Source organism: Canis lupus, chromosome 13 (genome assembly GCF_011100685.1).
Source record: "Canis lupus familiaris isolate Mischka breed German Shepherd chromosome 13, alternate assembly UU_Cfam_GSD_1.0, whole genome shotgun sequence".
Lineage (NCBI taxonomy): Eukaryota > Metazoa > Chordata > Mammalia > Carnivora > Canidae > Canis > Canis lupus.
This window is the reverse complement of record NC_049234.1, coordinates 56,283,802-56,297,633: the sequence shown is the minus strand read 5'-3', so window position 1 is coordinate 56,297,633 and position 13,832 is coordinate 56,283,802. Positions and strand designations below refer to the sequence as shown.

The window sequence follows — 13,832 nt, the reverse complement described above, 5'->3', positions numbered from 1 at the left end:
TTAAAACTGTAATGTCTGAATATACATGGGATTGAGTTCATAGCAAATTAGAAATTGCTAAAGAATAGTTGAGTAAATTTGTGAATACGAGCCTGAAACATACATTAGCAAGAGAAACTTGCAAAATAAACAGACAAAAGGATGGGGGGAAATGAGTAGAGCATTCATGAGCTCTGGGAAAGTTTCAAGTGTCCTAATGTATTTGTAGTTGGAGAATTAAAAAGAAGGAAGAAAAGAAGCAATAGAAAGCATACTTGAGGGGCACCTGGGTGGTTCAGTGGTTGAGCATCTGCCTTTGGCTCAGGTTGTCATCTTGGCGTCCTGGGATCGAGTCCCACATCGGGCTCCCTGCAGGGAGCCTGCTTCTCCCTCTTCCTATGTCTCTGCTTCTGTCTCTCTGTGCTTCTCATGAATAAATAAATAAAATCTTAAAAAAAAAAAGAAATGGCTATTAATGTAAAGTTCTGATATTTGAAAAATGTTTCCCTGATAATTCTGAAGTAATTTTTTTTTTTCAGATAGTAGCGACAATTGTAAGTCCTAGTGCTGAAAGATTTATAAAAATGCAAATGGATTAGCAAAGCAAGAGACTTTAAATCCATTTATTCACTCCTTCAATTATTACTATTTGGCAATTATATGTCTCTTGCTTATGTGATTATTGTAGTGAAGAATAGGGAAATAAAGTTCTATTTTTATAAAAATTGTATTCCAATGAATGAGATAGAGAATAGAAAGAAAATAAATGATGATGATAGATAGATGATACATAGCAATAGATAGGTAGGTGTGTACGATAGAGTGAGTGCAGGCATGGTTAGGGAAGGGGAAGCTAATATTTCAGGTAGCGCTGTCAAGCAAAAACCTCTTTAAGAACATGAATTATTAAAAAGTCATGGAGCAAGTCACTGAGAAATTCCCTCCTCCTTTTGAGAACATTCATACTGTAGTATGGATCTTTACTTAAAATCTTGAGACTATATGTGTTCTTGAATTCAGAATTTTTAAAAACATTTCTTTTTTGGAAATAACAGGTTCAGTGTTGCTATAAGCAGTACTTAAGCTATAGCAGTACCTCATGCTAGTGAATTAAGTGAAATCTCTAAATAGCTTTATGTCAGCTCAGGTCAGATTTTAATGCCGTGTAATTTGGGTCAGGACAGGCTTTTCACCAAAAATCATAGAAAAACTTGTAGCTGTATGAGCTTACTGAATATAGCTTGGAAACACCAGCCTTTCTATCTTTCTCAGCTAGTTGCTGATGCAGATATAATGTAGCATTGCCACTTTGGGACTGAAAAGAAAAGGATGTGTGTAAGTGATAGAGGAAAATAAAATATACAGTCAATTGATTCTACCTAGACCATAAAATAAGTGTGATAGTTAACTGTTAAGGGTCTGAAACAGGAAACACTATGTTTTAAATTGGCTTCAACATTAATCAGTCATAAGACCTTGAACAATTGATCTAAATTATCTGTAATTCAGTTTAAGTACTTGAAAATGGGCATAATAATACCATTAAGAAAGGCTGTCAAAACTTGGAAACAGATGAGGAACCTGGGTGGCTCAGTGGGTTAAACTGCTGCCTTTGGCTCAGGTCACAATCCCAGGGTCCTGGGAAGGAGTCCCACATCAGGCTCCCTACTCAGTGAGGAGTCTGTTTCTCCCACTTCTCCCCCTTTGCCCACTTGAGTGCTCTCTTTCTCAAACAAATAAAGAAAATCTTAAAAAAAAAAACAAAAACAAAACAAAAAAAACAAAACAAAACAAACAAACAAAACAACTTGGAAATAAAACTAAAAGGTAAGTGTCCGGACGCCTGGGTGGCTCAGCAGTTCAGTGTCTTCCTTCATCTCACGGCTGATCCCAGGGTCCCAGGCTCGAGTCCGATATCAGGCTCCTTGCAGGGAGCTTGTTTGTCCTGTCTCAGCCTCTCTCTCTGCCTTTCTCTGTGTCTGTCATGAATAAGTAAACAAAAACTTAAAAAAAAAAAAAAAAACGATTAAAAATAAATAAATAAAAGGTAAGTGGTTATGTAGGACCACAGGCCTAAGGACTAATTATTTAGGAAATGTACTTTGTTCATTCCCTGCTCACTATTATTAAAAGTCCCAGAACTAGCGAAATTACATGTCACTTGTAGACTTTTACCTAGTAGATAGGAATGTTGTGCCCAAGATTATGTATCCGAGAAACCACCGATGAGCCGACACCGATGCATACACATGAAGGTTTATTTACAAGCTCGAGCTTGGGTCCAAATGTACCCCACACAGCAGAGCAGGGACTTGGGCCCTGAGGTGGGTTCCAGCTTAGTTTCATGGGCTGGTCTAGGGGACCTCCAGAAGGGGGGTTGGAATTTCTCAAGTTCTGTTTACATTCTGATATGGGGCTTTCAAGGGCTTTGAGCTCTGTTCTCATTCTGATATGGGGCTTCCTACCACTAGCTTGGGCTCTGTTCTCATTCTAATAGGGGCTTTCTAGGGTGTTAAGCTGTAAGCTGTTTTTTTTTTTTTTTTTTTCCTGTAACTGAAATAATGTAAATTTCAGCTCTTAGTCACAGGGGCCTGGGATGGCTGTACTTGTGCTAGCGTTGAACTTAAAGTGGAATGGCCTTAATTTTCTCATCCTCCACATGTGAATTATTTCTGTCCAGTAAAAAAATATAACCTCAAAATTTATGGATCATTATCTTAATAAAATAATAATCACCATAATCAGTTTTATATCTAGTCTATCAATCTTATTCTAATATTTTGTTAAAATGACTGTAAATGCCTAGATCTTCAAATGTATCTTGAACTTGCCTTGCCATATTATCCCAGTATAAATTCTAGGATGATTACAGTATGAATGAGTTGATTGAAATATTTTATACATAGAAAACTTTATTTGTATAAGGGTTCTATTTTTAACATTTTGAAAATTACAGTATTAGCAGTATTAACATTGTAAGGCTGGTTCAAGAATTAAATGATATAATCTAGGCAAATGATAAGTACTCTGTAACTTTATGTTAGTTTCTTTCATTATCTTTATTGTTTTATTTTCTTTAGAAATGCTCTCATGCATTTGGTGTACAAAAATGTAATTGCTGCCCAGATGCATCTGTGAAGTATGTTATTGAAGGATATTACCATTCATAAAACCTCTATATCTCAGCACAAATGCTCCAAGTGCTCTATTTAGCCTTTGGGGTGGGGAGGAGTCATAGAAAAGGGTTGAGAAGAAAGGAATTTTCTTCAAAGAAAGGAACTCAGAAACTATGTCTAATTTTGGCCATTTAGAAATCTCATAGCTTCCACCGTGAAGAATGCTGTCAAATTTCATTAATTTCTAGGAAACATTTTGTAATCCTTTTTATATCCAGACAACTCAACTCTTAGAACAGGAAGCAGAAAAAAAACATTGATGTTTTACCATAACCCCTTTCATCCATATAGCAACTCTCTATGAAAGTTAATATGGTCTCCATTTTAGGGGTGAAGATACTGAGGCTCAAAGAGTTTTAATTATTTTCTCAATATCATAAAACCCATTTGTTAAAGAACCTGAATGTTAATTATTTGCCAGTCTCCAAAGCATTTTTTCTTTCATTGATATTTTACAACCTTTAAGAATGCAGAGAAACACTCAAAGACTTTCTTTATTTCTTTGGCTGTAATTGCTGCTTTTGAAAATTAGAGAATTATACTTTACTTGTACTGGTATGAAAATTTTCTTGCATCAAGGCAGTAGTTTTTTTTTTCTCCTTTGATATAGTATCATTTTTTTTTCCCCATCAGATCAGCATTTCACACCTCATGCACATAAGTGCTAACTACAATATGCATGATCTATTTCATCTCCATACACAACGCATTCTTTTTCTTTTTACTGATTTTGACTACGTTTAACTTAAAAATCCAGAAAATGCCTGTAGATTGTTACATGGATAGTTTTGTGGCTTTCCTAGTTATCCTACTAAATATTAGGATTTCAGATTACATATATATAATCCATAAATATTCCCACAGGAACTAATATTTGTTCTGAAATTGTTACTCTGGGAATTATGATTGTTATGTACTTGGAATGTTCTCATTAATTGAATGCATAAAACACCATAAACATTCAGGAATGCAAAATAACTAACAATTAAGTTAAAAACATTTTTTTGAGCTCTTATTGAACTTGTATTCAAGTAAAATAGAAACTTTTAAGGCTTCAAGGCCCATGTCCCATTTACACTGCTATCTCATTTCAGTCACTTTTGGTCATCTTGTGGATGTCTTTTTTAGGGCATCAAAGCAGCTCAAGGGTTGAAAAGTATCTAGCTTTGACAAAGAAGGTAGCCCTCAGAGGGAGACAGAGTCCTGTCTTATGTATATTGCTTACCAGCTACCTGACCTTAGTTTTGTCATTGTTTGTTAAATTTTCTTATTTTACAAGTCAAAATTCCTTTTTCCAGAAAACAGAGATAACAGTCCAGTGAGTAGTTGCGAGCATTAAAGTAAATTCTGCATATATGACACTTTAAGAACGCTCAAAACTGAATGAAAATTAATTCAATTAATAGCCATTTCATACACATTCAGTGATCTTTTTCTGATTCCTGTTAGTACTCATGGATAATATGAGCTGGGGCTGCTGGTTGTCAGATTAAAGCACATTTTCATTCCCGTCAGGTTTGTACTCAGAGAACACGTTTATGAATTGCGTAATTCAAACCCCAAATGGTAAATCATTTGATTTATAGAATGGCCGTACTTCATACAGCAACATCTCTATCTTTTCTTTTCTAGACAAGAGCACATGCAAGACACCTCCAGAGTACCACTCAATTCTTTTGTTTTCTAAGCCACTGTGTGACTGAAGACCTGAGTCAGCGGCTTTGTTATCATGAGATAATCCTGCAGTTGCATTTGAATTACCGCACACTATTGTAGTTAGTAATTGCCACTATGTAAATACAGATAATGCTTAGCTGCTTTTAAAGATAGCCTTGTATTTAAGCCTACCAGAGCTCTGCAAATGAGCAATTCTCAAATGGGGGCCATAATCATAAACTCATAGTTTGCACATGCAATTTTAGAAAGCTTATTTTAAATTATCACTGCTTTGTTTTTGTTGTAGACTGCCAAATGAGTGAATGTTTTGGTTTTAGTCCTATTATTTAATTTTTAATTTCAAATAATGCTAGCGTGGGAAATAAAACTTCCATGGGTTTATGATAAACCATAGCGCATAATACCTAAAAGTCTGAGTTCACAGTTGGACTATTTGGCTCAAATCTCATATTTTCTTCATATTGGCTCTATGACCTTGGGCAAACTAACTAAACTTTTAGAGAGCCTCAACCTATAAAATGGGAATAATAAAACTAGCTACTTCATAAGTTAGGTTTTGTGAGTTAAAACATTGTAATTATATTGAACAATGCCTTAAAAGAATAAGTGCGTAATAAATATTATTTTATTAATCAAAAGAGGTTACAGATTTTTTAAAAAATGAGATATACTGTAAAAGCCTAATAACAGAAGCTGATAATCTAGATTCTAGTCTTGACCTTGATTTTGTATAAGATACTCAGGTTTTTTAAACCTCTCTATACTTGTTGACTTTATTTTTTTCCTTTGTAGAGTGTAGTGTATTCTAAATAATAACCCCTAATCTAGTCCAGTTTTACTAATTATCTTTTATTAATATTATTATTTTAATTTGAGTATAGTTAACACAAAATGCTACATTAGTTTCAGGTATGCAACAGAATAGAGAACTCAGAAATAAATCCACAATTATATAGTCAATTAACCTATGGCAAAGAAATTAAGAACATACAATGGGAAAAAAAGCAGTCTTTTCAATAAATGTTGCTGGAAAAGCTGGACAGCTACATATACAAAATAAAACTGGACCACTTTCTAATACCATACATAAAAATAAACTCAAAATGGATTAAAGACCTAAATGTGAGATCTGACACCATAAAAATCCTAGAAGAGTACACAGAAGTCGTTTCTTTGATATTGGCTGTAGTATTATTTTTCTCGATTTGTCTCCTAAGACAAGGGAAACAAAAGTGAGGATGGACTATTGGTACTACATCAAAATAAATAGCTTTTTTCACAGTGAAAGAAACCATCAACAAAACAAACAGCAATCTACTGAATGGGAGAAGATATTTGGAAATGATGTATCCAATAAGGAGTTAATATTCAAAAGATATGAGGAACTTACACAATTCAACACCAAAAAACCCCAAATAAATCCAATTAAAAAATAGGCAGAGGGCCTGAGTAGACTTTTTTTCCAATGAAGACATATAAATGATCAACATACAAATGAAAGATGCTCAATACCACTAATTATCAGGGAAGTGCAAATCAAAACCACAATGAGATATCACCTGACACCTCTCACAATGGCTAAAATAAAAAATAAATATAAGAAATAACAAGTATTAACAAGGATGTATAGTCAAGAGAACTCTTATTAACTTGGTGAAAATGCAAATTGATATAGCCACTGTGGAAAACAGTATGGAGGTTCCTCAAAAATTAAAACAAGAATACAATACGATCCAATAATTCCACTAATGATATTTTCCCAAAGAAAATGAAAATACTAATTCAAAAAGATATACACACTCCATGTTTATTGCCAGATTAGTTATAATAATCAAGATATTAAAACAACCTAAGTGCCCATCAATAGGCAGACGGATAAGGGATGTGTAGTGTAAATACAGAATGAAATATTACACAGCCATAAAAAAGATGAAATTGTGCCATTTGAGACTATTGGAAAGTAATAAGCTGAGAGAAATAACTCAGACTGAGAAAGACCAAAAAACATAAGGCTTCACTCATAAGTGGAATTTAATAATATTTATACTCATTGACTTTAAAAGCATGTTAAGGGCAGCCCGGGTAACCTAGCAGTTCAGCGCCACCTTCAGCCCAGGGCCTGATCCTGGAGACCCGGGATCGAGTCCCACGTCAGGTTCCCTGCATGGAGCTGCCTTCTCCCACTGCCTGTGTCTCTGCCTCTCTCTCTCTCTCTCTCTCTCTGTGTCTCTCATAAATAAATAAAATCTTAAAAAAAATAAAAGCATGTTAATATGTACCCTGCTTATCTCATGAGTTGGTTAAGATAGAGTGATATAACAAACATGAAACCTGTTAAAATTCTGAAAGTGTTATTATCTTCTATAATATTAAACAAGTGAAATAATGGAACTATCTTCGATGCTATATTTTAAAAATATATTTGAATGCATTTTCTAGTATAAAAAGTAAAATCATACTCAGGGAAATTTAAATAATAATATTCTCCAACTTTAGTTGTGCATATAGTATATTCCAGACATTATACTATATACTTAACAATGTATTTTTTACATTTAATCTATAACATCAAGATACAATGTTGATGTTATAATATTGATAATGTAGAGTTTTTCTCATTTAATTTATAACATTATTGGTCTGCTATTTACATTTTACCAATGAGGAAACTGGGGCCTAGAAGATTTAAGTAATTACCAAGCTGGTAATGGATGAAATCTGAAACTCCAATTCAGTTGTGTTTTATGCCAGGGCTTAAGCTTTTACCACAGTGATGTGCTGTTTCTCCACTCTAGCTATACACTTCCTGCAGTGTTCTTCATTAAACTAGAGAAATATTCACAGAAACATAACAAACATTGTATTGTTTTTCACATCATCCCCTGAAATGACAAGAGCTGCTTTAAAGACTACTTGACAGTGGGTCAGGATGAGAATCTTTAGTCTCAAGAGGAACAAACACACCAGAAGTGTATCGGAATGGGGAAAACTAGTCTGACAAACATATGACTTGGATTTCTTAGTGGGGAGTTAAACAATAGGAGACAGAAAGCAGATGTAAATACCTGATTGAAAGCTATAGGAGCACAGTCATGTTAGGAAATACTCGTCCAAGACTCAGGAAGTGAAAGGTGCCTGACTCAAATGGGAATAGTAGAAAAAATAAATGAATGATGTGTGAGAAGACTAGTGAGTGTTTGTTATTCAACACAGAATCAGAAGCTCTGTGGATAATGAGTTTACCAAGCACGTTTCAAAGTTCCTGTAGACTTATTTTGTGATTCATCTATTTTAAGCTCTGTGAGAGGCAAAGTAAAGCCTTGGTCCTTTTTACAATTATAATCCACTATTAACATTTTTTTATATTATTGTTAGAATTCATTTTGTTGTAAGTACAGTTCATTACCACTGTTAATACTGCAAAATGTGGAGTATTAACTCCACTCACTGTGCCAGTGATAGAGAGTAAAGGAGGGGACAGTTAATCCTTTTAAACACCTAATATCTGATAACCACTGGGAATATGGTAGTGAAGTGAATTTTCAGGGCACTTTCTTTAAGGAGGTTGTGTTTTAAGAGTAGGAATACTTAAAAATACTTAAATCGTAAATAAGTAAATGAAATAGGTTTAAGTGTTGATAAGATGATATAATAGGGAATGATTTGCTGTTTCCATTTGGGCAGAGAAATAAGGAAATAAACTTGGTGAATATTTGTGGGAAAATAGGATAATCAGATGGAATAACATATTGAAAGGCCAAATTGAGAATGAGACTGACTACTACTACAGACCGAATATTGTGCTACCTCCCCCCAAATTCTTAAATTAAATCCTAATCCCCAAAATGACGATATTAGGAAATGGGGCCTTTTGGAGGTGATTTATTCAGGAAGATAGAGCACTCTGGAATGGGATTAGTGCCCTCATGAGAAAGACTTTTTAGAGCTCCCATTCTCCTACAGCCATGTGGGGACATGGTAGGAAGACAGCCATCTCTGACCTGGGAAGCAGGCAGGCTTTTTACCAGGCACAGAATCTGCTGATGCTTTGAACTTGGACTTCCCAGCCTTCAAAACTATGGGAAATAAATTGCTGTTTAAGCTATTCATTCTATTGTTTTGTTATAGCAGTCTGAACAGACTAAGCTCATACCCAAAGGACATTGAGGAGACTGTTTGGAATGGATTGTGATGAATAAAGGAGAGTTGACAAGATACAAGTTCAAAAAAGGAGGTAGGATAGATCATGTTGACCTTACCTGCTAGAATAAGAAATCTGGATATTATTCTAGTGAATGGCCAAATATTGATATGTGTCCTATGATTTATGCATAAGCATAGCCATGACATTTGGGTGAGTTGTTTGGACTAAAGGAAGAAAATGTGTAGGTAAAAAGAAGAGTTAGGAGTTTGGTACAGGGATCCCTGGGTGGCGCAGCGGTCTGGCGCCTGCCTTTGGCCCAGGGCGCGATCCTGGAGACCCGGGATCGGATCCCACGTCGGGCTCCCGGTGCATGGAGCCTGCTTCTCCCTCTGCCTGTGTCTCTGCCTCTCTCTCTCTCTCTCTGTGACTATCACAAATAAATAAAAATTAAAAAAAAAAAAAAAAAAAAAAGGAGTTTGGTACAGAAGTCTGGTCAAGAGCTGATGACAACTTGGAGAAAGCTTATGAAGGTGAGCTTAGAGATAAAAATAATAAAAGATTTGGTGTTGGAATGCTTGAGGAGCTTAGAAGAAAATAGAATTTTGGCCTCGGCAACAGAATGAATGATGAATCCATTTATTAAACAGATAAAGTTTGAAATTAGCATATTTTGGAAGGAAGATATGAAAAATTGAGTTTTGGAAGTACTAAGTTTGATGTACTTAATGGAATGGTGCATACTGATTGGAGACACTCAGATCTAGGCTAGAAAAAAAAAATAAAATGAGAACCATAGGTCATGATATGATGATGTGAAAGTGTCATAATAGATATGTGGCCAATTTATTTAACATGCCTGGCTAGTTCAAGAACGGTTTTACAAATAAAGTTACTTTGAAACAAGTTTTTCAAGGAATAAAAGTATTTAGTATATTTATAGAGCATTTATTTTTTGACAAGCCCTTTACATATAGTATTTCTGGTTCAGCAATCTAAACATTATGAGGAAATTGAGACATGATGATAATACATTATTTACCAAAAGCCATTAATAGTAAGAACTAGGGTTGGAACTTGCTTTTGTTTTGAGTTGACACCAATGCCGCTTCCCTCTCTACCATAGAAATCCTGGGTTTTGCCCAACACATAGAAAAATGCCAAGCACAGAGAAAACAATAGGACAAATGTACAGAAGGAAATGGAGCACAATTTGACTGAAGAACAGAGCTTTCTATGGGTCGAATTGTGCTATGTATAGTATTGGAGTGTTTCAGGAGGTTGGGGAGAAGTAAGGGCCAGGTGATACAAGTCCTCACATAAGGTTTGTCAAAGACTTCAACCTTAGTCCTATACAAAGAGGCCATTCAAGACTCTCAGATGGGGAGTGGAACCAACCAGCTGGGGTTTCATGAAGATCTAGTATGTTGGTAGAATGGAGAGGTAGCAATCCATTTTTCTTTTCATTTAAATAACTATATACTATAATAAAAGAGATGGATGATATAAATAGCCAAAATTCACAATTAATTGCTGATACCAAATAACATTAGAAATTCCCCAGTAGTTTACCCTTAAAATTTCTTAGAATGTGGTTTCTTTAGTTTTTAGGTCTATTTATAACAAAACAGGTAAGATTCAAAATATTGTTATAAAATTTGTTATAAAGGTACCTGGGTGGCTCAGCATTAAGTGTCTGCCTTTGGCTCAGGTCATGATCCCAGGGTCCAGGGATGGAGTCCTGCATCAGGCTCCCCAGAGGGAGCCTGCTTCTCCCTCTGCCTATATCTCTGCCTCTCTCTGTGTCTCTCATGAATAAACAAATAAAATCTTTAAAACGATTTATTATATTCTATAAGAATTGTGGTGTTTTATTACCATGTCATTATAACATATCATAATTAAATAACATCATGAGATTATGTAGTTGACATAAGACAAATTTCCAGAAATCCGATATTTGTAAAGGAATGAAAATACGTTTTCTTTGGCAATCCTCTATACATATCACACTAATACAGATAACTTCATATAATTTATGTATGCTTAAAATGTACAGACATTGTGATATTTTACAATTTTACAAAGCCTCTAAAGAGCACTAATCTCAAACATGCATATATCAACGGTGCATACCAATAATTTGCCGAACAGCTTACTGCTTTCCAGTTCTAGGCACTGGAAATATAGAAAAAGAAACCATTTCTGTTTATACCAGAGAATCTGGCTTCACACTTGCATATTCATTTTCAAACTCTGGAAGAAACATCTTTTTTCTTCAACAAAACTGCCTTTAGAAGGAAGCTAGGGAGGTTTAATGATTAAGATGACCGAAGGGGTCTTCCATTTTCTATGTTGAACTTAACTGGTTGAGGGTCTCTTTTTTTTTTTTTTTTTGGTTGAGGGTCTTAAACTGATTGCACTCCTGACAGAGATAGAAAAGACCAAGAGTAAAATAAAAGTATTCTAGTCTTATATATCTATTATTTGAAATTTTTGTTACCTGACAAACTGAGTTGAATCTCTACTGTCTCAATGAGTACACATAATTCTCACATCCCTACTTGTTTTGCTTGCAAATGCACACGTGTGCACACACACACACACACATAGCAAAGAAGACAGGCCATCTAATATGTTAAGGTACATCAGTGATGTAACTTTTTAATTATTATCCTAATTATTTTCTCATAGATTATAGCAGCTGAGGATCTATAAAAATGGAACAGCCACACATTTGATCAGTGTTGCTGTTCTTCCACTAGGTGTCAGCATTACTCTAGCACTTTGGGATGGTCCAGCGGCAAAATGCCATCCACCTCTGTTCTACTTAAACTGCTTCACAACGGAAATTTACGGGGTAAATTGGTAAAAATAATTATAAAAATGTATGGTTATCTAATGGCAATAGAAACATTATAAATTGGAGAGAGGGTATTAAAAAATAAAATTTTGCAAAATGATTTACAAAGACAATGTCTTCAAGTAATACTCTAATATTCAGTTCTATTTGTTACAATGTATTGTATAAAATTTCACATATTTTCTGCGTATGATCACCCAAAGCTTGAAAAATATCACTATTTCTAAAATGAACCATGTATCCCCATCTTTTCATGAGCAGAAGAGGGTAGCTTTAGGGATTCTCCATCTTTGTGGTCAGCAAAGTACTAAGGAAAGCCCGTCAGTACAATACAAAACATTGTCCCATTGCATTCTGCCCTTTATTGGTTTTACAGTATTCAGAACAATTATAAGCTTCTTTCAAACAAAAGTTATGGGAAACTGTGGAGACAGCTTGCAAAGGGTTTACTATTTGTCTGTCCTTAGTTACTTACTGGCTTCGAGAAAGAACTGAAATGTCTGAAGTGACATTTCAGCAATGGTGATTTTTTTTTTTTGCCAGGATGGAGAGGAGCATGATGCATAACCAAAATAAGTCTGAAATATTCCAGAAAATGCTTCACGATGCTCAAGTTTATTTTGCAGTTGAAAAAGAAATACACCCAAGGGATAAGAGGAAGAGACAGAGATAGAAACAGTATGGGAGGTCAGTATGACAGCCATTTGGAATTATGTCCAAAAGAGTAATTTTTCTACTTAGATTTTCCATTTTTTTCTAAAATGGTTTGTTCTAAGTGGTATAGATGTGGAAAAAAAAAGCACCTTTGTAACTGGAGAGTCAAACATATAGGGATTAAAAAAAATTTCTTTACAGTAGTAAAAATGCTTATAGGGCTGTCTTTTATATATTGCCTTCTTTTTGTTTCCATCATGAACAGTTTTACTTTTTTCCTAACAAAGTGTTCTTTCCTTTATTTTTAGTTTCTACCTCTTTTCCTTCTCTAATCCTCCCGCGCTCCTAGCCCCCTTTTTTTCTTTCTTGGTTTCTCCACACATGATAAATTATTTTCATTTAATTTAGATGAATATATTTACTAATTTTGTGGTTTGTGTAATATTTTACTTATTTTTGCACGAGAGATACACACAGAGAGAGGCAGAGACACAGGCAGAGGGAGAAGCAGGCTCCCCTCAGGGAGCCGGTTGCTGGACTCCATCTCAGGACCCTGGGATCAGACCTGAGCCAAATGCAGAGGACGCTCAACCACTGAGCCACCCAGGTGATCTTATTTTTGTTTTTTAAATAAAGAGTCACTGTCCCTTGGGGCCCACCCATAGGCAGCAGCAGAGGTAGAATGGTGTGATCCTGAACCCAGTTTACAGAAGGACTGGCGGCCTTTGTGGCCACTTGGTTCAACCAGCCCCCTTGCACGTGCAGATGCAAGGACAGGCAAGCCAAGGCAAGCCACATGGCCCTGCATCCCTTGTCCAGACCCATCCAGACCCTTCCAGCTCATCGTAAGGCGCCCTATGGTGAGGTATCACACCGATGTGCCACCTGGCATGGACTTCAGCTTGGAAGAGTTACAAGTGGCTGGCATCTACAAGAAGGTGGCATGGATCATTGGGATCTCAGTGGATCCAAGACGGCAGAACAAGTCTACAGAATCCCTGGAGGCTGACTTGGAGGGGCTGAAGAAGTACCTATACAGGTTCATCCTCTTCCTCTGAAGCCCTTGGCCCCTGAAAAGGGAGACATCTCTGCTGAAGAACTCAAGTTGGCTACCCAGCTGGCAGAACAGGTCATGCCCATACAGAATGTCTATAAGAAGGAGAGAGTCAGAATCATTCCAGGGGAGAGCTTCCAGGGATTTGCCAGTCTTTGCATGGCCCATACCAACACTCAGCCTTTTGGAATCCGAGCAAAAAGGGTCATGGAAGCTGTGGAATAGGGTATTGAAAAGAAAAAAAAAAAAGTGGCTTTGGCAACCTGTGAAAATAGATTAATTAATTAA

At 35.8% G+C, this 13,832-nt stretch overlaps 1 pseudogene; it reads left to right on the top strand.

Moving 5' to 3' along the window:
- Positions 1-11,781: 11,781 nt before the first annotated feature.
- On the top strand, positions 11,782-13,832 carry LOC119876913 (annotated as a pseudogene).